The 25,623-nt window shown below is 41.5% G+C and overlaps 1 protein-coding gene across 6 annotated transcripts in view; it reads left to right on the top strand.

Moving 5' to 3' along the window:
- The window catches only part of SYT1 (synaptotagmin 1), a 575,639-nt gene that overhangs the window by 192,926 nt on the left and 357,090 nt on the right, over positions 1 to 25,623 (top strand). The window lies entirely within an intron of this gene.

Genomic DNA, 25,623 nt, shown 5'->3' with positions numbered 1-25,623 from the left:
GCCACGTGGGAATAATTTAGAACTAGCCAATAGCGGGGAACAAATTTGCATGCGGGTGGCGGGAACTCCTTTGCACCGTGCATTTCTCTTGCAACTTGAGCAATGCACCCTGCAAATAAAGCTACAAATTGGTGGGAAATTCTCCCTTGCACCGGGGTTCTCCTCTGCAGCAGAAAACTCCACCGTGCAACGAAGCTGCAATTTAGAGGGAATAATTCTAGTGCCGAAGCACACACAAAATCATACCCTTGGGTTATGACACCTGGCTGGCTACATGCCAAGATTCCTGGGGGCGATAGTGCTGCTATTGAATGGACTGAAGAAGAAAGGAACCTCTACATAGCACAGATCAACCCCAGACTGACTGCACATGATCCCTGACCTACAGACCTGCACAGAGCAACTCTGAACTAAAGGCTGGTTCTTGGAAACACCTCTGGAGGTGGGCAGGGGACCCTGTGTGCTGAATGTATGTACACCAGCGGTATTGACCACTACCACTACCTGTTTACCTGTTTACTTACCCTCTAAGCATATGTTGTTATACTGTAAGTGCCTATTTACCTCTGTTTGTCCTTTCCTATTGGCCTGTTGGCCTGTGACCCTAACCCCTAGGATACATTGACTGTTGTGATTGGGACTGACACTGCAGGGGGTCGGCTGCACTAGCATACCACATGCCTAGGGTCCATGGGGCTGGGGTCCCTGCTGTGGGAGATGAGAGGGAGGGAGTGGGGGATTTCCTGCTTTCACACCAAGCAGCGAGGTGGGGTAGGGCAGGGGGAAGGCAGGCAGACTCTGCTGTACTTGCAAGTCTCTGCCGGAGCTCTGGCCAGGGAGCAGAGGAGAGGGGCCAGCCCTGCTGTGGAGCAGAGAACCCCTCCCAACCCAAAGAGCATGCTGGGATGCTGGGGGTGTCTGGTTTATCTTAAACCAGCAAGAGGTCTGGGGCAGACATTACATAAACCGGTTTGAGCTAAATCAGTTAAGTATGATACTGCATTCAACCAGGTTTATCTCAAACTGGTTTCAGCCATTTTCAAACAAGTTTATGTGCACTAAACATCAGTTCTGTTGCAGGTTTAAACCAGTTTCTGATCACTTAAACTGGCTTATGTGTAATGTCTGTCCCTAGCCCAGCTTGCCTCTGCTTCCACTAAAGCAGTGGTCTTCAAACTTCCTAAAATCACAGGACCCTTTCAAATCACTTCTGCTGCAATAGAACACCCAACTCTGTCCTAAAGACCTGATGCAGAGCCAGGCAAGCCAGCCCACCAATGGTGGTACACTACCTCCTAGCTCACCCTGCCACTACCCTCAGTTGCACTGTTGAACCCCTGATGACTTATCGTAGAACCTCGGGGTTCTGCAGAACCCAGTTTGAACCACTGCATTAAAGAGTCATTAAACTTGTTGTCCAGGACAGCCCACAACATTTCAAGCATGACATTTGTTTATAGCTGTTGCATCTGTTACAGCTGTTTAGCTGTCTGTTGCCAACTGGCCTTGCTCTGAAATGAATGTTTCATCCTGTGCAGAACTCTATATTCAGCCATTGTTACCTTACTTTACCTTAGCAGAGTTGTGTGACTAACTACAGGTTCACAAATTACATCAAATGTAATGAAGAACAACATTTATTGTTAAGTAACAAAAAATGGAAAAACGTATCTAAAATTTTTACTTTCTAGCTTGGATCCCCTACAGAAACCACCTGGAATCCATGAGAAGAATGAATTATAAAAGATTGACTTGCTTATACCATTATCTGTCAGAAATAATGTATCTTTGGGAATAGTGTATCTTGAGTCTTGGGACGTATAGGCCATATATAGTAGCTTGTTCCTGAGAACTTGATTTGTCAGAGTCCATTTCCTTTCTAATAGAAGAATACACCTGTTTTTTGGGTTTATTGGTTTGGTTTGGTTTGGTTTGGTTTGGTTTGGTTTTTTGCAGGGGGTGTTGTTTGAGGGGAGGTTAGTTTTTTGCCTTATAGAGCAGTCCATATGAAACTCAGACTACATAAACAACCAACAACATTCATTGTTGTTAGATTATAAGCATTGTATCTTACCATATTCCTGTTCATACACATTCCTCCTCCATTTTCTTTGTTTCAGAATAAGAAACATTCTTGTAGAAAATGTAATCCTCTCCACATGTTGTCTATCAAAAGATTGCCTTAAAACACCAATTCTACCATTAAAAAGATAAATGACGAGTCATAATTTTATCTATTTTATGCAAGGAAGGCTCAAGCTCAATGAACAATAGGGGCCTAAACTCTTAAAATCATACATACAGGTATTGCAAAGATTAAAAACGGAGAGGTGGGATATTGTCTGTGGTTCAGGGATTTTGTTTAATGGAACCATTAGTTCTTTTGATTTATAACTAATCCCTTTGCTTACACATCCTAAGACCATACTAGCTTTTTTAACAGCTGTCATGCACTGGATAGCTATCTTCAAATTACCACATGCTGTTCTCAGTGTAGGATATAGGTTCTTGTTACTTTTTGGCTTGCTTTCCCCAAGTGCATAACACTTATTAACCTTAAATTTCATGCTTTTATCTTCAATCCATATTCCCATCCTGCTTAATCCTCTTCTACTCTAGCAATGCTTTCTTTGTAAAGCTCCTCTTATACTTGCATTTCTTCTACACATTTTGTCAATCATTCATTTCAAACCTGTTTCAGATTGTTAATATGAGTATTATATAAACCTTTCTATATGATATTCTTGTGGAATGTTTTATCAAATACTTGGCTAAAATTGAGATAGATTAAGTCATAAAATCTTCCTTAATCTAGTTAGTTAATTATTCCATCAAGTACTGCAGCTGTTGTTATACTGAAATAAGCTTGGTTTCCAGCAGATTCAGTGCACAGGTCTAACCACCACTGCACAAGTTATAGAGCAAAATTTGTAATATTAAATGAATAAATTAATGATCTTTAATGATCCTGTCTTCCTTGTACCTGGAATCAAAGCTCCATTTTTTTTTTTGTTTCCATAAGCTTTATGTCTGCTTTTCAAATAACATAGACTGTATTTAAACAGCTGTTGTCTTCAGCTGTGTTTCTTTTGTGCTGGTTATAATTGCAGTGCTGTACAAAATAGATTTTCTATTTTAATTTAAAGCCTGGCATGTGAGGGTAACTTTTAAAGTAAATAAACAGGGTTTTCAAAACCAAAATCAATTTAAATATTAACTAACAGCAGCAGTGGCAGAAACATGGGCCTGTGGCAGATTCATACATTTAAAGTAAAAAATACATTTATAAAATTCATGACTACTTGAGTAGATGCATTAGGCTTTGCTCATGTGACTTGATTTTGAATTGGAAATACTGTTTACTGAAGAAGAGTAGTGTAAAATCTTGTCTTTTCCTTATTCTTAGTCATTTTCTTTGACTGCAACTGTCATAAGTGCTTCACAATGTCAGGTTTTTTTATTTCTGCACATGCTTGGGATTTAAATGTCAGTAGCCACAGGTTAAATTTGACACCATTGTCATTCTATGGCAGCATAATTATTAACTGCCAAATATTTCCAAATTTTCAATAAATACATTTTCCACTGATTTCCAGGGGAAAATGTGATACAAAATAGCTATTTCTTTTTTCAAACTGATATTTTTTGCTTCCTTTCAATCTGTTACTCCCCATTCAAGTGTTTTCTCTTCCCTCGCCACTTTCTCCACCCCCCTACCACCACTTTTGCAGCATACCCTGCTTATCTTCCTGTGAAAGAACTCTCCTCTCTGATTTAACATCCTGTGTCTACTATTCATTTTCTCTCAGTTCTGTCATTTGTTGTCCTGCAGTTTTATTTTTCACTATTTATATTCCACAACCTGAAAGCCTTAGAGAAATTCCTTTTCTCTGATCTTTAGAAATGCTAAAATATAAACCGTTTTAAAAAAATAACCATTTCCTTTTATTGCTTGTTTTGCTGAGGAAAAATAAGGTGGGGTGCCAAAATCACTAGACATGGCACGGCCAACCTCCTACTACCACTTAAGCAGTTGCACATGCAACACTCAGGTACCATAACATAAATGTGGCTGGAAAAAATGCTACATATATATATATACAAAAAGTCTAGTTTGTACAGAACTGAAATTAATTCCAGGCTACATTTTCCAGTGTCCTATCTTCATAAGATTTGAAGCTCTGTTAGAAGTCAGCTCAAAATTATTTTTGCCCTAATTTTTCTGTTTGGGTAGAAAAGCAGAATGTGACTTGTTCACTTAAATGTGAACAATATTGAATTTTTAAAACCATATTACTAGCTTATATAGGAGATTAACTATTAACTTTTATTTCCACTGACTTTCTAATAAATATTAATCTCTATTATGGTAATTTTTATGGCTGACATCAGTGGAATTAGCTGACCTGAATCCAATAGTTCATTAGTAAGATTGGTACAAGAGTTATCAGAGCTTGCAATGACATAATTTATTAACATAAATGCTACAAATCAAAGCATGTTACCACTGTCTGACAGAGACACTGTACCTGTACTAAACATCCTGATGGATAGTTGAATAATGCTAAAGCAATGTCATTCAAGTTGATTTCAAAACCATACCTCAGCTCTTTCTTTCTCAACAATGTAACAGAAGCAGAATCCCTGTAAAAAGGAACATGGAAAAAAATAATTGACTCTTTTTGTATAACACATTTTCATATTTTTATAATTCATTTTACCAATTGGGTATTCCCCATCAAGCAAAACAGAATACTGTTTTCTATCCATAACCTTACAAATTGCTTTCAAATGATACACTGCACCATGTAATGGCACTCTCACACTGAGCTGATGCAAAAATCTAATTTTGAGAAACAAAACCTGTGTCACTTTGAAGCAGGAAAATGAATACTATATTTGTAGCTGATATAGGATCTGACACTTCAAAACTAAAATAAATTATTTGGATGGCCTATTCTCTTCTTCATTGACCTTGGTATTAATAATATTTATGCCCCCAGAATGTAAATGAGGCCTGTTACTAAGGTCCTTCGCCATCAAGATAAATTAACAGCTTTTTAATTTATGTATCTATGAACTCCAGTTTATTTTCATACATGTAATTTCAATCTACCTAAATCAATTTAACCAGGAACAAGGCTAGGATGTGACTCATTTGCTTAGTGCCAGTGGGTAGCAATATGTTGCTAAAACAAGAAACCCCAAAAGATATGTGAGCATAAGAGTTTTCCTGGCTATTTCAAATTAACATAATACCCACTGTCTGCTCATCAGACCTGCTTAATGTTTGCATGAGGGATGCAATGTGCAAGAGAGATCCCAGGCGAGGGGGGATGAACAAATTTTTCATGTCAGAAAGTCCAATTGCTGTTGGACTCATTTCTTTAAAAGTTGCTTACGAAGCTCGTTCCTTGTTTCTGGTTCAGATATTGTTCAGCAACCAAAAAAAGAGGAACAGAAGGTTATAGATAAATGTAACTTTGACATTTAAATGAAGGATGTGGGGGAACGTTTACCTAGCCACAGGCTGAGAAATGCAATGACTCTAGTTAATACACAGTCAGATTTTGAAGTCTTTATGCTCAGTCCTCCAGGCCAGATACAGACATTACACTTTTAGCAGTATAAGTGACCGGAAACTGGTCTATATCAATAATAGTACAGAAGTTTGGTCCACAAAACCGATCTATACATGTAACAGGACAGAAGTTCAGTACGCGTAGACTTTTTGGAAACAAAATGAGTCATCGCTGCACTTGAGTCTTGTTTGCAGCTCCTTCAGGAAATGCTTTTGCTTGATTCATATGAAAAAAGCTTAACTATAGGTCTGGACAAAGGGATAGAGGTAAAGATCCTTGTACAGTATAGTTATAAAGACACAACAGGGTACCAGAGATTGTTTTCAGGAACCCAATATTTACAACATTGCAGTTAATGTTATTATTTATTACAAGATCTTTGATCTTACCTGGATGCTTAAGCAAACAATAACTTACTGCAGCTATCATCAATCTGGCAAAGTTTGCCATACTCTTTATTAGCTTTGAAATGGAAATCAATATACTCATATCTAGAAGTACACACTAGAATATTAGAAAAAGCTATTGCTCCCTTTGGTATAGATTTTTGATATGTCCTTTTATTAAACAGATTTTAAAGATAAAACTGAATCAAGGTATTTGAAGGAGACAAAAACAAACACGAGCAAAAATCCCTTTTGAATTTGAACAAAGAATTTTAAGCACCATAAAATTGCTTGAGAGGTACTGTTGTGAATTGCACGTAAGTTCAAAAAATGCAACCTATGAATCCCCATCTATAATCAGCAAAAGGTTGGGTTGTATGCAAGGTCTGTTTTGGATTGTTTACCCTTTGCATAGAAGACTTGGAGAAACAAAAGACTGTAGATTCTCTTGGAATATTTCATTCCACCCCTGCAAAATACTAAGCTCATTACAAAACAAGGGAAAACACATATTTGGATATTGATGATCAGGGCTTTGTTAGATGAGAGCATGCACTTTAATGAGAAGAATGCTCTCAAGATAAAATGCTACAAATGGAAAATTCTGCCCTCCCCTAACTGAATAGATAGTGCATGTCTGTGTGCAATGCATGTGTGTAACAGAATAAGTGGAGAATTGCTATTCTTGTGACATTGGGAGTGTGTGTTTGTTTTGGTCTTGTACTTACTTCCATGTCAGTCCATCTGTCTGTGCATCCTTCCTTATTTCCTTTCTCCCCTCCCATGCTCAAGTGGTTAATGATTCTGGATGCCTGTTTCTGCACATCCAGCTTGACGCACCTTAAATCAATTTGATTTGTTGAGTTTGGACCTAGTATTTTGTGCTAATCTGACATTTTTTAAAAGACATTTCAGATAGGACATTCAAAACCTGAAGCACCTGAAATTATTTGTCACTTTTGGAAAATCTTAACCACTACACAGAGATATAATAGCATTCATTCAGGAACAAAAGTCAATACAAATAACAAACGTGTATAACTTGTTTGTAAAACTGACCGCATTTACAAGAATTCTCTGTTAATGTATTACTTTGATGAGGTCACCATAGCTGACATTACAGTTGCTCAGGCCATGTCTGACATGACCATGCCGCAACGCTACTGAGAAGTTTTTACCTGCTACTGCACAGTCAGCATTACCAGGAAGCCATGTGGAGATGCTGCTGCACAGTACAACTGATTACTGCACAGTTATATAGTACTTGAGTATGGAAGAATTAAATGACTGCACAGTAACAGCTGTGCAGTCAGTAGAGCTGTGCAAAGCTTCAGGTGCTGATTCGATTTGGAGGAGATTTGGCCCAATTCAGTGGCCAAATCTCCAAATCCAAATGGAATCAGGGGACCAATTAAAAGGTTTGAATCAATTCAAAGCTCTCTGAATCGATTTGGAAAAGATTCAAAGAGCTTTGGCAATTCGGGCAGTCCCTGCCTGCTGCAGCAGGGAGCTGGACCTGGACTCCATGCTGGTAAGTAGGCGGTGGGGGAGGGGACCATGGGGAGACCCCTGCCAGGCCCCATCCCTTGCCTGCTGCCCCAGCTCCTAGTGCTTTAAAAGAAAAAAACCCCACTCACTGGGTGCTGCCGGGTGGGGGGGAGGGGTGATCCCCGCTGCCCCCCAGTGCCCCATGCTGCATGGGGGGCTCTGCCACAGGTTGGACAGAAATAGGATATGGAATAAGATGGCCAGAACTGCAAATAAATCCAGAGAAAGAGAGGGAAGTATAGAATGTACATTCATTGTGTTGAATGTACTTTTCCATGATTTTAAAAGGAATCCCTTATTTCATTAAATTAATCCACTTTGTCGTAACATTTAAACAAATAGTTTTAAGAAATGATCTCTAGGAGAGCTAGGAGTCCATTTAGATATTGTGGGAGGTGAGATGTCCTTCCAGTGTCTAAGCAGTGTCTTAGCTATCAATAAACTTGAGTTGTTGATTTAAGTGTAAAACAAAATAAAAATCTTAAAATAAATCTTTCAAAAAAGCAGTGTAGGTAAGTGAAAACAATGTACTTGCTTGTAACACAATTTATCAACCTCAGACTCCTAAAAGCAAGAAAATAAATTGTTAGGGACATCATAAATCATATAACATCCATGTAAAAAATAAAAATGTAATACAAAGAGCTAAGTATCCTGAGAGGAGTTGGGGATGCTCTAGGCATCCAAGGGCTCCTTCATTATTTTTAGTTGATTGGTTGTATTGTGATAATGCCTAGGACCCTCAGCTAAAAAGGAGGCTTTGTTGCACTTGGCATTGTCAAACACAGAACAAAAAAGACAATCTTTGCCTCAAACACCTTAGTAAATAGGAGCTCCTATGCTCAGCAGATGGTTAATGCTTCTCTGGCCTTGGCCTAGAATTCTTCAAGCTCTTTCATGGTAAACATATTCATGGAACTTTGCAAAATATGTGCTTTTTATTGTCTATTAAGTAAATACTACATTTCTTCCAAAATTTCAGAACGTGATCAACTTGTCAATGAACTAACCCCTAAATATTTGGAAGCATGAGGACTTTTTCTTTTGGCATTAGTCTCTACAATTTGCTGAACAATAAAAACAACAAAAATTCTTCCTGAATTGCTTTAATATTTTAATCTTTACTTGCATAGTAGAGGCAGAGCTGAAAAGTATTGGAGTTTATAATGGAGCTTATTATGTTTCACTGAACTTCTAACTCTGGCTTTGATTCTGCCTCTTCTAAAGTCAGTTTTAAACTCCTGGGCTAGGGACAGACATTCAAAAAGCCTTGAATTGATTCAATCTTTGCAGGTTAGTCTAACTTGCAGAGATTGAGCTGATTTGCAAGTGGACAGACATGCATTTTTGAATCAGGTAATGCAGGCAGGGGTCCGTGCCACTGGGGTCTCTGCCATGGGAGAGGGGGGATCCCTGCTTGAGCAGTGAACCATGATGATGGGTGGGGCAGGGGGAAGCTGGCAGATGCTGCAATCCCCTGCCTCCTTCTTAGTTTGCCAGAACTCCGGCTAAGGAGGAGAGGGATGGGGCCAGCCCTGCTCTCTGGAGCAGACAGCCCAGCCCAGCAAAGGGCTGAAAAGCATGCTAGGATGCTGTGAGACTGATTTAACATAAGCCAGGAAGGTGTTGACTTCAGTAGTATAGGATTAGGATCCCCTCAGATCTGAAACTTGCACTGCTCTTGGTGCTGAAATAGTTGACAGTTGTTGGAAGGGATTCTTCACAATTCAACTTTCTATTGGATCTTTTGGGGAAAAAGCTGATGGCAAGGGTTGGGTTTTGGAGGAAAACAAGGCATTTTATTTCCACTGTCAGGCGAGAGAATTTGATAGATTCTCTTTAGCTTTGACTACCTTTTTATCTATGGGCATATAAAAGGGGGAGAGATCAGAACCTGAGAATATGGTTTAGGGTCTTATGTACCCATCATCATCATATGAGCATGCATGAGGAAATGGCTTTTGGGCTTTAAAAATGCATTTTATAGATTGGTATTGCTGATTAGTCTCTTATGTTGGTTGTTTGCTTTTGATGTTTATATGAGATTTTCCCCTAATTTGGTTGCACCAACAAAGTATAAATAGATTTCAAATAAAAGCTATTACTCAATCATTTTGGACATCAATACAGATAGCCTTATAAATCAAATACTTTTATTCATATTGGGATGTACCTCATTGTAATAGTAGCCCTGGTGAAATGAATGGAGCTACAGTATATTATAGTGGAGGCTTTTCATGAGCCATTGTCCACATTGATCTGTTTAAATTTTTACTGTGTGCTTTGATGTAGCTGGGCTGAGAGAGGGTGACAAGGAAACATTAGATAATATACCAACGCTTTGAAAAGGAGCCATGTTAAGGCTTTTACTTTTTTTTTTTAAAAATGAAACAAAACAACCCCTATTCAATTTCTTAGAAAAGGCAGGAGAATTTTTTGAAAACTACTGAGAGTTTCACCTTAGCATCTTGAGAATTTGGTCATGTTTATTTTTGGAACTAAAGAGAAATTGAAAATTGGGATGAGACTCAAGACCTGGTTATAACATTATCAGTATTGCTTAAGACAAGAGAGAGTAAACAAGGTAGCCAAAACAATCTGTATTACCTGTACAATCCTAAGAGATCTTGAAGGAAAATCTACTTAACCTGACATGACAAGGTACAAACCAGGCCTTAAAGGAATACTGAACTTGAACTGTAAGCCAAGAAGTACACAGTTGTAGAAGGAGCATATTGAATAAAGTCAAAAATAGGTGGTCTATAACTGTTCCTCTAACATTAAATATAGTTTCTGTTTTGTTGACTTACTAGAAATAGGATTCATTCAAAGTTGAGGCCAAGATGCACAAAGATTTATAAACATGTCCTATGTAAAAACCATGCCTGTTGGTCAAAAATCATTTTACATAAGAAAGATTACTTGTTTTAGGACATACTTTATGTACAGAATTAGATTAACATGCATGAATGCAAGCATAACTATTGATAATCTATGAATGCCAATGAACAGAATATAAGAAGTAAACAGATTTTTAAACGAAATTCTGAAGTCAATTGGCTGTGGCATTGTTAGAGATTTTCTTCTGAGTAATTTACACCAATTTTTAGCCTTGCTATTCTCTCTGGTTATATGGGCACACAAACAAGTTACTGCACAGTAAATTAAGGTCTCAGCTTTCAGTATCTCACCTGTGCTGTCATTAACTGCATGTGTCGATGCCCTTTTCCAATGGTAAAAATGAGGTAGCTTGACTGTCAATAAAGATAAGGTATATAATATGTGTTTGGGGTTGCTTCCCCAAATTAAAAAAACAAAACAAAAAAAAACATTAAACAGTCCCAAAAAAAAAAAAGCCAGGGTGGTTTAACAGCAAAGCCTTAATTGAGCCAAAAACAAATCATCCAAAAAAAATGGAGTTCAAGCCCAAATGATGAAAATAGAAAGGCTCACAAACTCTGGTAAGTGAAGTGTAACACCATAATAATACAGGCCAGAAAAGGCTTAGAGGAGCATCATACTGAGGATATAAAAGGAGGTCTTTTTTTAATGTACAAGAAGCAGGAAGCCTACCAAAGGGTTGGTGTGTCCAGTAGATAACCACAGTGTTTCATGGTGCACTTGGGAAATGTAAGGCTATAGCAGGAGCTACACAAATTATTTGCATTGTTCTATACCGTAGAGGATGTGTTGGAAAGATTCTCATGTCAGATCCATTTTTTTTTAGGAAATGAATCTGAAGAACTGGCTCAACTTGAAAGTGCAGTAAATGAGATATTATAGAAAACTGATTAATTGAAAAGTAACCAGGCACTAAGACTAGATGGCTTACACCAAGAATTTTAGAGGAACCTAACTATGAAATTGCAGAACTGCTAGCAGTAGTAAATAACCTGTTAGACCTGTGATTTTACTTATTAAGACCGATCATTAAAAGACTTCAGTGGTAATGGAGTCAGACTCTGACCAGTGTCAGATGAATAACTTTAACTTCTGTTTCTGGCAGGTTAGGAGAGTCCATAATCCATGTTTCTATAATAAAAAATAGAATAAGTAGTTACATGGATAAATATAATATACTAGGGAACACTCAATATGACTTTATAAAGTAAAATCATGACTAAGCAAACTTCAGGAGTTCTCTGAGAGTGTCAACAAACATATGTTGGTGGGGTATTGTTAGTACAATATAATATATTTAGATTTTCAAAAGCCTTCTGGAAATGATACTTCACTAGGTGTTCTTAAAGAAAATAAACTCTCATGAAATCAAGGGAAAGGTCTTTTTATGGATCAAACTGGTTAACAGATGAAATACAGAAGTAGAATTTAATAGTCATTTTCCATAATAAAGGGACATATGTATTAGCCCTCCCCCAAGAATCTCTATTGGGATCTGTGCTGTTAAATGTAATCATAAATGAGCTGGAAAAGGGAGTAAATAGTCAAGTGGTAAAGTTTGCCAATGATGCACAATTATTTTCAGTACTCAAATCAAAATTGTTGGTGAAGAATTACAGAAAGATCTCACAACACTGATGAAGGGGAGATAGTGCCAGACAAAATACAAAAATAATGCATATAAGGAAATATAACCCTAAGAATACTTAAGTAATGATAGGAACCATTACCAGTCAGGAAAGAGCTTTTGGAGTCACAGTGAACATTTCTCTAAAAACATTGGCTCAGTGTGCAGCAGGTGTCAGAAAAGCTAATAACATTTTAGGAGTCACTAGGACCGTGTGAAACATCACCATGTAATTTTGACGTCCGTTTCACCATTTTAAAGGGACAGTGTTTCATTTCATTGTTTTGTTTCATTTTGAAGCACTGTTCCGTTTTGTTTCGTCTAAACTGTTTTGCTGTTTCAACGAGTTTCGACATTTCGCCTACAGGCTATAATGGGGAATCATAAAATAGCCTAAAACTTTCGCATTTCTTCCCTGATTTGGATGAAAATTGCAGGGATGGTAGCCTCTTCTGAGGGCATGAAGTCTGCCATGTTTCAAGGAGATAAGTGCAAAGGTTTCTCGGAAACTGCACCTCAAACTCTTCAAAGCAAAAATCCTGACACTTGCCTTCTCTCATCAGGCACGCAGATCCTGGGGGCCACACCCCCGGGAGGGCTGTGGGGCGGTGCCATTACTCCTGGGGGTGCAGGCCTCCGGATCAGTGCTGGATGACAGGAAGCTGCTTCTGCTGCCTGGGACCAGCACTGGGTGCAGCTCATGCCCAGCATCAGGCTCCATGGAGCTCAGCCCGGCGGCAGGAAGTGGAGCGCATCCCCAGCTTTGCCCACCTCTTGCCACTAGGCTGCTCTCTGATCAACTCTGACAACCCCATGGAGCACAGCCCAGTGGTGGGAGGCAGGCAGAGCCAGCACTGCACTCCACCTCCCGCCACCAGGCAGAGCTCCATGAGGCTGGTGGAGCTGATCAAAGCACAGCCCAGCAGCAGGAGGTGGGCAGAGCCAGCACTGCCCTCCAGTCAGCTCTGCCAGCTGCACAGAGTGCAACCTGGTCATGGGAGGTGGGGAGAGCCAGGGCTGCGCTCCCCACCGGGCTGAACTATATGGGGCTGAGGAGCCACTCAGAAGTCAGCCCTGGCTCTCTCCTGCCTCCCACCACTGGGCTGCTTTGAAACTCAAAATGTTTTGAGTGCCCTCATTTCATTTTGAAGTTATTTGAAGGGCATGGAACAACTTTGATATGGAGAGAGACTGACAAGATTAGGATTCTTTAGCTTACCACTTAAATGACTGAGGGAAGAATAGAGATTTTATAGAGAGCTATAAAATTGTAAATGGAAAAAAGTGAGCAGGTAACTAGGTGGAGTGCAGTGCTGGCTCTGCCTGCCTCCCACCACTGGGCTGCGCTCCATGGGGTTGGCAGAGCTGATCAGAGAGCAGCCTAGTGGCAAGAGGTGGGCAAAGCTGGGGATGCGCTCCACTTCCTGCCACCGGGCTGAGCTCCATGGAGCCTGGTGCTGGGTGTGAGCTGCACCCAGTGCCAGTCCCAGGCAGCAGAAGTAGCTTCCTGTCATCCAGCACTAGTAATTAAGAATTCCTTTTTGTTGGATGAAACAATTTGAATTAAGACATTCCAATCTAGTCTTATGGGAAGTCCACACATTTTGAGGACTGTTTTGTTTTGTTTTGGCACCCTCAGACCTCAAGCATATGTCATTAACATTGAAATCCCCCCATGTCTATGCAGCTTCCTCTTCCCTCCCCACCTTCATCCCTCTGAACAAATTATGAATTGCACATAAGGAACTGCTCTCCCTGCTCTTTCATGTATTCTGATCGTTTTGCTTTTGGTGGTTACAAACTGCCAAATTATTTTCTTGTTTTCACTCTGGTTCTTTGGTGATCAGTTCATTTCTTTTTTTAAACTGATTTGTGATTCTTAACACATCTGTTTTGTCTAAGACTCATTCAGTCTCTCTGAGTTTCCAAACCATGATTTTTTTATTTCCAGTATAGCAGCCAACCTACACTTCATGCAGAGGAAGTTCCATCTAGCCTCAGGCAGACAGAAAATGGGACATATTGGCTGCAGTTCCCAGCCATGGCTCCAACAGCTGGTATAGCATTGAGTAGCAAACTGCATCTAGATAGGAAAAACTTTCAAACTCCCTCTCCATTTGATACTACCTTACTTGTCATTCTTATTTGCCTCGGAGAGATGACTCCACTAAGGATTGGATGTGGACAGGTGAAAGTTTTGATGTGACATCATTTCTTTTAAAAAATATATCTAATAGCAAACATTCATGTTATTGCAGTCACAATATTCAACTGCAGAAAATAGGGCAATGTAATGAACCTATATTTAGAAAATGTTAATCAATTAAAAAAAATTCCATGAAGGAAGTTTGAAAAAACTTGGACCCAATTTACTGTCCAAAAATACTAGCTGGTCAATTATAGTGGTTTGCTGCAGTATTTTTTTCTCTAATGAGGAATAGATATACACCAGAACACCCACAATATATTTTCACAAACATACTGCAATAGGACATTGTGGAACTAAACTAATCTGGTTCTTTTTCAGTTAGAGTACCAGAATCAGGGATCATGTTTTGCTCTCTCCCATGTCATCACCATCTTCTTTTTCAAGGGTCTCCAACGGTCCTTCATTATGCAGTGCAAATGTTAACCAACCATGGCAGAATAGGTCCAGTTTGATATGCATAACAGGGGCATCTGGGTCTTCACTGCATGGCTGCCTTTGACCCTTCCCTTCTTTGAGGTTCTCTGTGACCTATTAAAAGTAGTGGTGTCTTATGGTATTCTTCCCTCCCTTTTATTAAAAAATGAGTTAAGAAGAGACTTGCTTCTGAAATGTTTGCATGCCCCTTTAGATATGGGGCTGGACACAGCTAAAGGCAGAGACCAGCAGCTGAGAGAGAGAGTGAGGGTACAGCACAAAGACATTTGTGTGATGCTATTATCCTTTGTGTGTGTCCAGAAAACTGTGTGGATTTTACAGTCTGGTGGTGTGAGCCATAATCTGCAGCCTTTCATTTAATTAAATAAAACTTCTCGTGGCCCATGCTTTCTATGCTGTACGATTACAAAACTAATATGTGCAGCAGTACTCCATAATCCAAAAAAATATGGGGCAGACTGTCAACAAAGATCCAGTAGTAGACTAGAGAACTGAAGGTCAAAGATAAGACATATTGGAGGAGGAAAATGGGAAATTTGACCAGTTTAGGCTGCGTGTACTACATATGGCTCTAGATATTCTTCTCAATCTCTCATTTTCATGAATAGTAACACCTGTATATAAAAGGTGCAACCATTGCACAGTATGCAGCCCAGCTCTCTAGCCTACAGTTTTACAATGGTCTCTTTATAAAAGTTCTATCAACAGCTGTAATACTTGCATCCTATTCATATATGATTAAGTAGAAATTAAAGTACATTTAAATGAAGTTGTTCCTCCTTATCCAAATACGTTCTCCCTTTTGCTACAGATTTGGTCAAGTTTAGACATGCACAGTACTTTAAAACACTAATTGGTGGAGATCAGAGCATGGAGAAATTATAAGCATACATATAGGCTAGGTACAGACGTTCAAAAAGCCCAAGGTGGATTGATCTAAGTTATGTAGTTTTTCGTAAGTGATGTAATTTAGATGGGTAGTGAACAATACACATTTCCCTTTGGTCTGGAGGCAAATCTTAGCCTGGGTTCTGCCATTTTAAAACTAATCTGTTCTGTTAAAACTATTTAAACTTCTGTTCTGTTATGGGCAGAGCTGACCTTAGGGGTGGGTGACATCATTGTGGGGGCACCAAAAATGCATACACACAAACACACACACAAGCATCCCACACTTACAACAGCACTTTTCCCCTGCCCTGCCCTGCCCTGCCCTACCCTAGCTGATCCACCTGCCTGGTGCACCATGCTGCTCTACCTCCCCACTGTGTGACTTCCCACCTGCCTCTGCCTGCAGCAGCACCACTGACTTGGGGAAGAGGGGTAGGGGGAAGGGCACCAAAATACAAGTTTGCCCAGGGTGTCATTTTCCCTAAGGCCAGTCCTGATTATGGGTATAGACCAGTCTGTGTGCCGAACTTCTGTTCTGTTACACTGGTTTCCAATCACTTATACAGTGGATTCCACTTTATAGAATTGCTGGTTAATAGAATCAGCCACTTATTTGAATCAATATGGGAAAATCAAAACCATTTGTAGATTACTACATGTAAAATTGCTCATATTAGAATCACAGTTTTGGGTTTTTGGAATCATTTTACTGGAGAAGTTCAGGGATGTTGCAATTTTGTGAGGAGCCCTCTGCAGGCTGGCAGAGTTCCAGCCTGCGGGGGACTGGGAGGGAGCGGTAGGAGGGTGGTCAGGCAGGGGATACCATGTGCATGTACTGTGCATGCACATGGTCCCAGGCTGCCCAGAGAGAAGCTCCCACAGGTAAGGGGGGGGGGGGAATTGGGCCCCCATAGGGAAGGGTAGGGGGGGGGGGGGAATTGAGCCCTCATAGGGAAGGATGGAGAGAGTTGGGCAGGGCTGGGGCCCTAGAAGGGAGTGAAATGGGGCCATGGGTGGCTCACCTGGGAGCTGGGCTCCCTGGTGATGCACCCCTTGTAGCTTTGAGGGATGCAACCCTGCGCCACTGCCCACCCTCACCCCCACCTGCACACATATCTGGGGGGTGCAGGTCCCCCCCTACCCGTCCAGGAGTGTGCACTGCACTGAGGAGCTGGTACCACCCCAGTGCCCGAGCCTGCAGTGGGCAGCAGCAGGTGGGGAGCCAGGCTGCACTCTGCTGCAGCAGCTGCTGTCTCCTGCTGAGGGAAAGGGGCTCCAGGCCTGGGTCCCCGGCCCTGTAGATCTAGCAGCTGGGGACCCTCTCCAGCAGGACTGTGGGTGGGGGTCGAGGGGCACCAGCAGGGCTGTGGGGGGCTGGGGGCAGGGAGTGAGAGGCATGAGCAGGGCCAAAGGACTGTTGGGGAGGAGTGAGTATCTGTGTTCTTAAAAAATAAATAAATAAATAAAAATGGGTCTCCTTTTAATGGAATTAGCCAGTTAATAGGATCAAGTCACCATTTCCCACAATGATTCCAATAAGAGGAATCCACTGTACCAGTAAAAGTGTAATGCCTGTACCTGCCAAAATTGTTTTCCTTAAATATGTAACTGAAATCTAGATAATGGAGAAAATTCTCGACAGGAACTCTTCAATGAAGCAAAACAGAGTAACTATTGTCCTTTATTCTAATTAAATTCTAATTAAATCGTGTGCTTAGTATTACAAGAAGATGGTACATTCTGTAAATGTTAACCTCTTCATAGCAGTTTTAGCACCCCAAAGGCTGTCTCTATGGCATAATCCAGCACTATATAGAGATGCCTATGTCAGTTACAAACCAGCTGGTATGTCTGCACTGCCCCTACTAGCTTGAGTCCCAAAGCCAGTCTAGCCATGTTAGCTTGGCACTGCACCCAGCTAATTAGCAGAGCTATAGTAATGCAAGTTTGTGCCTGAACAGATCACACAGTTCTATGTAGTTTCCTAGGAAAATAGGGCTGGAAAGGGACCTCACAAGATCATCTAGTCCAGCCCCCTGCTTAAGGTGGGATCATTCCTGACTAAACCATCTCAGTCAAGTGTCTGTCTAACCTACTCATGAAAACTTCCAAGGATGCAGAAGATTTTATGGAAGCTGACAGTCTAACCATATTAAAAAAGGTATTGGACAAGTTCTTAGAAGAAAAGTGAATAAGTGGCTATTGTGCATGGGAGTTATGGGTACAACCTCTGAATCTCAACTTCCTAAAACTAAAATGCCAGAGGCTGCAAGTAAGAGAGGAACAGTGGAAAAACCCCTGATTATACCCTGTTCACTCTCCCTTTCAAAATCCACTCTGGACTTATGATCTGACCCAGTAAATGACAGTTCTTATGTTTTTATATATTTGAAGACTGTTATCAAATCTCTTCCCTAAGTGTTCTCTTCTTGAGACTAAGTAAGCCTAGCTCTTTTGGCCTTTTTCCACAAGTCTTGCTTTTCAGTCCCCTAACCATTTTTGTTACTCTGTGCTGGACTCTTTCCTAACTATACAGATGGGGCAGGCTCATGGGCAACTCGTGCTTCTTGAGTCGGGGGGGGGGTGGCACATGCCCCCCCAGTGACCAGTCAGGGATGGGAGAGCTCCCCTGTGGCCAGTCTCACGGGGGGGGGCCCCCTGGTGGCCGATCGTACTGACAGGGGGCACCCCCTGTGGCCAATCTCACTGACTCCCTGTGGCCGATCGCACTGACCAGGAGGGGGATCCCCCCACGGCCGGTCAGCACAATTGGCCGCCAGGGGATCCCCCCCACCCCCCGTCAGTGAGCAGCCAATCTCACTCACCAAAAAGTGGCCACTTTTGCTGGTGGCCCCACTCCCTGGATAGCGCTCTTGGCCCGGGGGGGGCAGTGGCACTCCCGCCTGCCCCACTGCCTGGTGCCTAAACAGGGAGCGTGGCCTGACAGTGGGTACACCAGCACTCTCAGGGGGTGCATGTGCAACCCCTATGCTTTGCCACTGGGAAGGCTTGCCAGTAACAGCCCAGCTCAAATGGCTCAGAGTGATTGGTGGGGCACTTACCCCTCCCCATCAATCAGGAAAGGTAAAGGGAGAGGCTTGCCCTGCCCCTACCCAGGGGTGAAGTAAAAAAGCAGACCAAAGGGGGAACTAACCCCTCCACTTTCTGATTGGTCCAGTCTCAGCTATAGATAAAAGCACCGAAAGAACCCCACTAAAGCATCCAATCTATACAGACATTGGGTGAGCCAGGTCTAGCTAACACGATGCCTCTTCTGGCCACGCACTGGACTCAGTGTGGGGGTGCACTGAGTTTAAAGCACTGATTTTTTTTTTTTTTTTTTTTTTTTGTATTCTTTTTTCATACCTGCAAGCATCCATAATGCCTTGCCATTTGGATGAGGGAGGTGATTGCCTGCTTGCCCCAAATGACAAACTTGTGGACAGATTATGCTTGCACTGATATAATTTGTGCTGGTAGAGTTTTACCCCTGATTCTTTCAGGATAATTCTACACTGCATTGGCTATAGTTCACCTAGGGTAGTGGTTTGTCATCTGCCTGTTTCTTTTTCATATTACTATAAAGTCTGATTCTATCAGTGTAGGCATCTAATTTATAAAAGCCCTTTATTACTGGTTCCTTATTTACTGAAAGGGAGCCATACATTTTACTCTGAGGGTCAGAAGGAAAAAATAAGGAAAACTATATTACTACTTTTAGACTTAATCAGAATGCAGTACGATAATATCCTCAACTTTGACTCTCTCTTATTCTCAGCTATGATTGTGTTAATGATTTTATCTTTTCTCAAAGGAGGTTTGATAGACATCTTCAATATTGGGGAAAATGTCCTCACAAAATAGGGGGCCTTTGAAGGTGTGATTTATAAATACTAATTTTATTTCTATAAAAAAAAAAAGACTTTAAATATGTTACTTAGCAGGTTTTTTGAGGAGATACTACTGCAGTGCAACACCTCATTTTGTCCCCTAATAAGGTAATTGCCACTGCTAAATGTAGTTTCCTTCACTCCTCTTCTTATGTTTGATGTTTAAAGGGGAATCCAGACAGATAAACAACCTAGAACCCAATTAAGTAAAGCCTTTTACTTGGTTCCGCTGTGTCAGATATTTCCTTGAAAGATGTGTTTAGTATGCAGGCTTTAGCATCGCTCACTGCTATTAATACTATGGCATCTGTTGGGGGTGCTATTACAATGCAAGGGCTGGCCAATGGCTCTGCCTTTTCTGAGTGGTCTGAGAATGAATTTATCAGGAAGCCCAGGGCTGTATCTGTTTCACATAAAAAGGAACTGAGCTGCAGCCATGGAGCCTTGGCTATTGGAATCTGTCACAGTCTTAAACTGAAGTCTTGGTTTTAGGTAGCCATAGATTGCAATGTAAAACTCACCAAGTCCACATTTAACTCATGAAATGTACTTTAGCTATCTATATTATGTTATGATGTGACACTCAGCTTGTATCTCATGAACTATGCCTTTTTGTATAATCTATGTGGCCAGGAATAGCTTTCAAGATGATATTTTGCATATCAAATTTGTTTTTCATAAGAATAAGTATAGAACTTCTCCAATCCTTTTCGAATCAGTTGAGTTTAAAAACACAAAAGCCCTCTATGCATAGCAACAGATAAGAACAACAAGTTGGAGCTCTATTTGCATCATCACAAGATGTATGTATGGGTATATATATGCTCATATTACTTCCTTCAGCATAATACAGTGAGAGTTTCTATCACCTTTGAGGGTTCCAACCCTATGAGTCTGATAATTTAACTAAGCTCAACTAAATGTCAAAAATCTCTTTAATGCAGTAAAACATAAAATAGTTTATATTTGATGAGAACTCCATTAAAACCCACATCTTGTGATGACTTAAGTGTATGGGGTTTGACCTAAATATTGGGGCTAGAGATGGAAGTTACACATAAACCAGTTTAAGTCTTCAGGCTTACAACTGCATAACAGAAGTTCAGTGCACATAAACCAGTTTCAAAATGGCTGAAACTGGTTTGAGATAAACCTGGTTGAATATAGGATCAGACTTAACTGATTTAGGTCAAACCAATTTATGAAATTTCTGGCCAAGACCCCTTCCTGGTTCAAGTTAAATCAGTGTTCCCCAGCATCCCAGAATAGGCTGTGTGTTCACTTCCTCTTCCGGCAGCCCCTGAGGTCGCTGGGATTTCAGGTTCAGAGACACAGCAACAGAGGTAGTCCATGATCATAGCCAGCAGGACTCTACAGGGTTGTTCCCTTCCATTCAATATGTGCTCAACCCCGCCCCCTCAGCCTGGCAGGTGCTCCCTCCCTCCCCCTGCAGACCCTCCAGCTAGCTCTGGGTGGGGGCTTGCCCACACCCCCTCCACTTGAGCAGGAGCAGGGTGGGGGGGGAGGGGGGAAAGCCTTGTTGTTGGCAGGCTCTAGTACTCCCTGGCTTCTGGCTTGAGCCACTGAAAGTATGTGCCAGCATCAAAAGTATATATCTGTTCATTTGCTTGCTGGTCCAATCTTTGCAGCTTAGACTAACCTAAAAAGACTTAGTTGATTCAACCTCAGGATTTTTGACTGTCTGTACTTAGCCCAGAAATTAAGAAATTCCAAAATAGTACTGAGCTCATTTTGTTTTGTGTAAGGATTTTGACTAGTTATTATTTCAAAATTCTTTGAATGCTTTGTTAGTATATCAGTACTGCTTTGGTACTGGTATTTACTGTTTATTTAAAGTTTATCCTTAACTGTACCCAGATATATCTACTTTTATATTAGTAATATCTTGTTTCTTTGTGTTATATTTGGCCAAGGCCTGCCTGTTCTAGATCAAGTGGAGAAACTGTAAGATTAATAGTCATTACAGAGGGGCAGTAATCAGGGCATATTACTATATTCTTTATATTGTGCAGGGCTGTGCAGTTTCAAAGCAGCCAGGGACAATGTGCCCCACAGGCCACATCATTGGGGGCTGCACATTGCAGGGACCATCCGGTTTGGCTGCTTTCTCTCTTGTTGCACAGGTGGGTGCCCCCAATAGTCAAGCACTTCCCTAGTCTGCTGCACCATGTGTAAATGAGCACTCTCCTGTACACTCCATCTCACCTTCAGCTCCGCGTAGGCCTCCCTGTGACACCTTACTGCATGAGCAGTCTGGGCTACCAGCTTTCCCAGCACCATTCTGTCCTGCACCTGGGACACGGGCATGCTTCAGAAGCGAGAGGATTGAGGGGAAGCCCTGAGACCATAGCTGCTGCTGCAGCCAGAGCAGTAAGAGCAATAGAAGCCATATGAGAGCCCAGAGGCTGTGTGTTCAACGCTTGTGGGCCGCATGTGGCCACCAGTTGGACAGCCCTGTATTACAGTACTCCTTAAAGGCCCAGTTCTGATAAGCTCCATGCAGATATATAGAAATAGCTTCCAAGACTTTGGTGTAGCAAGATAATTGATGGAATAGAGGAAGGAGATCAAATACATCATTGACTACACAGCATCTACACAGTAATGTGGCCCAAAAAAGAAACCCCAAACTGAATGTGGCCCATTCTTTGATGTGGCCCATCAAAGAAACCCCAGTTCACAAAGTCAAACGCAACCTGAGAACTGCAGGCATAACTAGTTGCAAATACTAGTTGACAACATAATTCAGAGGCAGAATTTTCAAAAGCTTTCAACATTGGACTAACCCTGGTCCTGTTGAAGTCACCAATTTCTGGGCAAAATTCTGCAATTTGAGTTCACGTAAACACTTGTCTGATTTCAAGCCAACATAATCCTGGTATCTTTTTGTGAGTTAGGTATTATTATCTCAGCATCACTGCTGGAGAAACTTGACTAGCATGTGAAGTGACCTAAACAAGATGTCACAATGTGTCAGTGGCCAATCCAGAATTAGAGCATAGACATCCTTGACTTACAATGCCAAGCTCATTTTTTTCAGATCATGCTGCCTCAGTATAGTACTCATTGAGGGGTGGAAGAAATTGAAAAAGCAAAAATATTTCCCACCAATGTTGATTCTTACATTAGGAATCAACTTACACATTCCCTTATACTTTGCTTTGTTCAGCTTGGGGATCAGCTCTGGGGAGCTGCTCTGATTAAAATACCCACATTATCTCATAGATTCATAGAATGTAGGCTCAGAAGATCATCAGGTCCAGCCCCTTGCACCAAGCAGGAAAGACAACTGGGGTCAAGTGACCCCAGCAAGGTGACTGTCCAGTCTCCTCTTGAAGATTTCCAGGGTAGGCCATGGCACCACCACTGGAGGGAGCTTATTCCACAGTCTGGACACCCTGACTGTGAAGAACTTTTTCCTAATGTTGAGCCTGAAATGGTTTTACAGGAATTTGTGACAGTTGCTCCTGGTTTTCCCCAAGGGTGCCCTAATGAACAGTTGTTCACTGAGCCCTTGCTGTACGCCCCTGATGTAATAGTAAGCTGCTACCAAGTCTCCTCTCAGCCTTCTCTTCTTCAGACTGAAGAGTCCCAGATCCCTCAGCCTTACCTCAGATGGCTACAGGTGGCCCTTCTCTAGACAATCTCAAGCTTTTCCTTGTTGAAGTGTGGCATCCAGAACTGGATGCAGTACTCCATCTGTGGTCTCACCAATGCCATGTAGAGCAGAAGAATCAATTCCTTGATTTTGCTGGAGATTCACTGATAATTATTTGCCCTGCTGGCTACAGCATTGCACTGCCAGCTCATGTTCATACTGTGGTCAATTATTACCCCCAAGTCTCTTTCATTCTTAGTGCTGGTCAGATTGGTGTTGCCAAGCCTGTAGGTGTGCAGGGGATTGTTCATCCCCAGGTGATGCACTTTATATTTCTCGATGTTAAACCTCATTTGGTTCTGATCCACCCAACTTGCCAGCCTATCTAGGTCCACCTGTATCTGCAGCCTATCATCAAGCGTGATCATGCTTCCCCATAACTTGGTGTCGTCTGCGAACTTGGCCAGTGAGCTCTTCACCCCAACATCCAAATCATTGATGAAGATGTTAAAAAGCACTGGACCAAGCAGCAATCCCTGAGGGACACCACTGGCCACTTCTTGCCAAGGCAACACAGATCCGTTCAGTAGAACTCTCTGGGTCCTACCCCATGGCCAGCTTCCTACCCATCTAACTGTCTCACAGATAAGCCCACAATCTTCCAATTTTCTCATGAGAACATTGTCATATCAAAAATTTTTTGGAAGTCAGGGTATACAATGTCAACTTCCCCTCTCTTATCCAGGTGGCAGATTACCTGATCATGAGGTTGGTAAGGCAAGACCTGCCTGAGATGAAGTCATGCTGGCTGTCATTCAGAATCTTACCTTCTGCAAGTCTATTGCATATAGATTCCCTGATGAATGTTTCCAGGATTTTCCCTGGGATAGAAGTTAGGTTAATTGGCCTATAGTTACCCGGGTCCTCCCTCCCTCCTCTCCTTCTTGAAGATGGGCACAACATTGGCCCTCTTCCAGTCCTCAGGGACCTCTCCAGAGTGCCACGGATTTTGGAAGAGCTTTACCAGGGGTTCTGCAATGACTTTGGCCAGCTCCTTCAGCACCTTCGGATAAAGTATTCAGCATCTCCATGTTTCAAAATGGTGGTGGAGGCACTTTATTTAACTAAAGCTTGTTCGATGAGCTTGAGTTAAAACACCCCTGCAGCCACTTTGAAATGTGGGGACACTAAAAACACATGATGGCAAAGCTGCTGGAGCATTCTAATTAGTAGTCAATTTAATTGAGTCTGTTACAATCTGTTCCAATTGGAATGCATTGGAGAAGACTTCCTACATGTGGACAGGCACCCTAAATGTCCCAAGTGATCAGGATCCTAGCATTTTCATTAACAAACAATTTCAGGCTGTAATATGTCTAAGGAAGCTTTTTCTGCTATCAGCCTACATTTTTTTCTTCCTAATTCCATTTTATTATGCCTACTTAGAGATGCTGGTAACACTTCAAATAATTCTTCTGCAATCTTTCATCTTCAGGTTTTTGAAACCTTCTTTTGCCTGTTCTTAGTTTTGCTCATCAAGCCTACACATATTTCCTTATAAATCAATCTTTTGAGATTTCTAATAATTTTTCTCTGTATTTTCTCCAATTTGCCAGTTTTTTGTGATACTGGTGAGCCCAAAACTGAACACAAAATGCCTTTTTAGAGTATCATCTCAGCCCTATAAAAAAAAAAAAGGGGGGGGGGGGGAAACATTACACCCAGCGACACGGCCGGCGGGGGGGGGGGGGGGGAATCATTACATCCAGATCACAACTATTGATGCTTCTGTATGTGAAACCCATAATCACATTGGTCCCTTTTGCTGATATGACTCTCATAGGACATGGTGTTACTCCAAGTTTTAACTGGGGTTGAGAGTTAGACCATTAAGGTCACCACTCAAATTTTATTAGGATACATAATAACAAAGACTTATTTGTATTAATAAAAACAGTGCTTACATAGCCTTGGATTCAAGGAAAAAACAGGTTGACTGGCCAAGCTTCTCTGTTCCCTTTTCTCGGTATTGCTGAGCCCTGTAGTAGTCCAAAATCTCATGGTTTAACCATAATTATATACATAACCAAATATGGAAAACCCTGTGTTATGCTTTGGAGCTACACCAAAACTTTTCCATTTCCTTGCATTATGTTAGTGCACCTTATCACTGTCTACAGTGCATTCTTAACTTATGTCACTGCTATATAGGTCAAATTCAGGTCAGGTCATGGCACAGGCTGCTTCCCAGGGTCCATTTTGCACATGGCCTATGTTGCATGTATGGCCTACACCTGTCCTGTCAGTAATGTAACTAAGGTGGGCCCTAGGCACTAACTTCAGGGAATGAAGGGAGGCAGAATAGTAAGAGCTGCTGCTGGCACTGCCAAGAGTACCAAGCTGCCCTGTTATGCCTGCCATCTGTGCTCTGGCTAAATGACAAGACTGAAAATCTAGGATCTGAATTCAGAAACTTCCTGTGTCATTTTTGGGCAAATGATTTGTCCATTCCTTGCTTTCGTTTAGCACTTTCAA

The sequence above is a fragment of the Alligator sinensis genome, unplaced genomic scaffold (assembly GCF_000455745.1).
Source record: "Alligator sinensis unplaced genomic scaffold, ASM45574v1 scaffold465_1, whole genome shotgun sequence".
NCBI lineage: Eukaryota > Metazoa > Chordata > Crocodylia > Alligatoridae > Alligator > Alligator sinensis.
The sequence above is the reverse complement of the archived record's forward strand: the minus strand, read 5'-3'. Positions and strand labels throughout refer to the sequence as shown.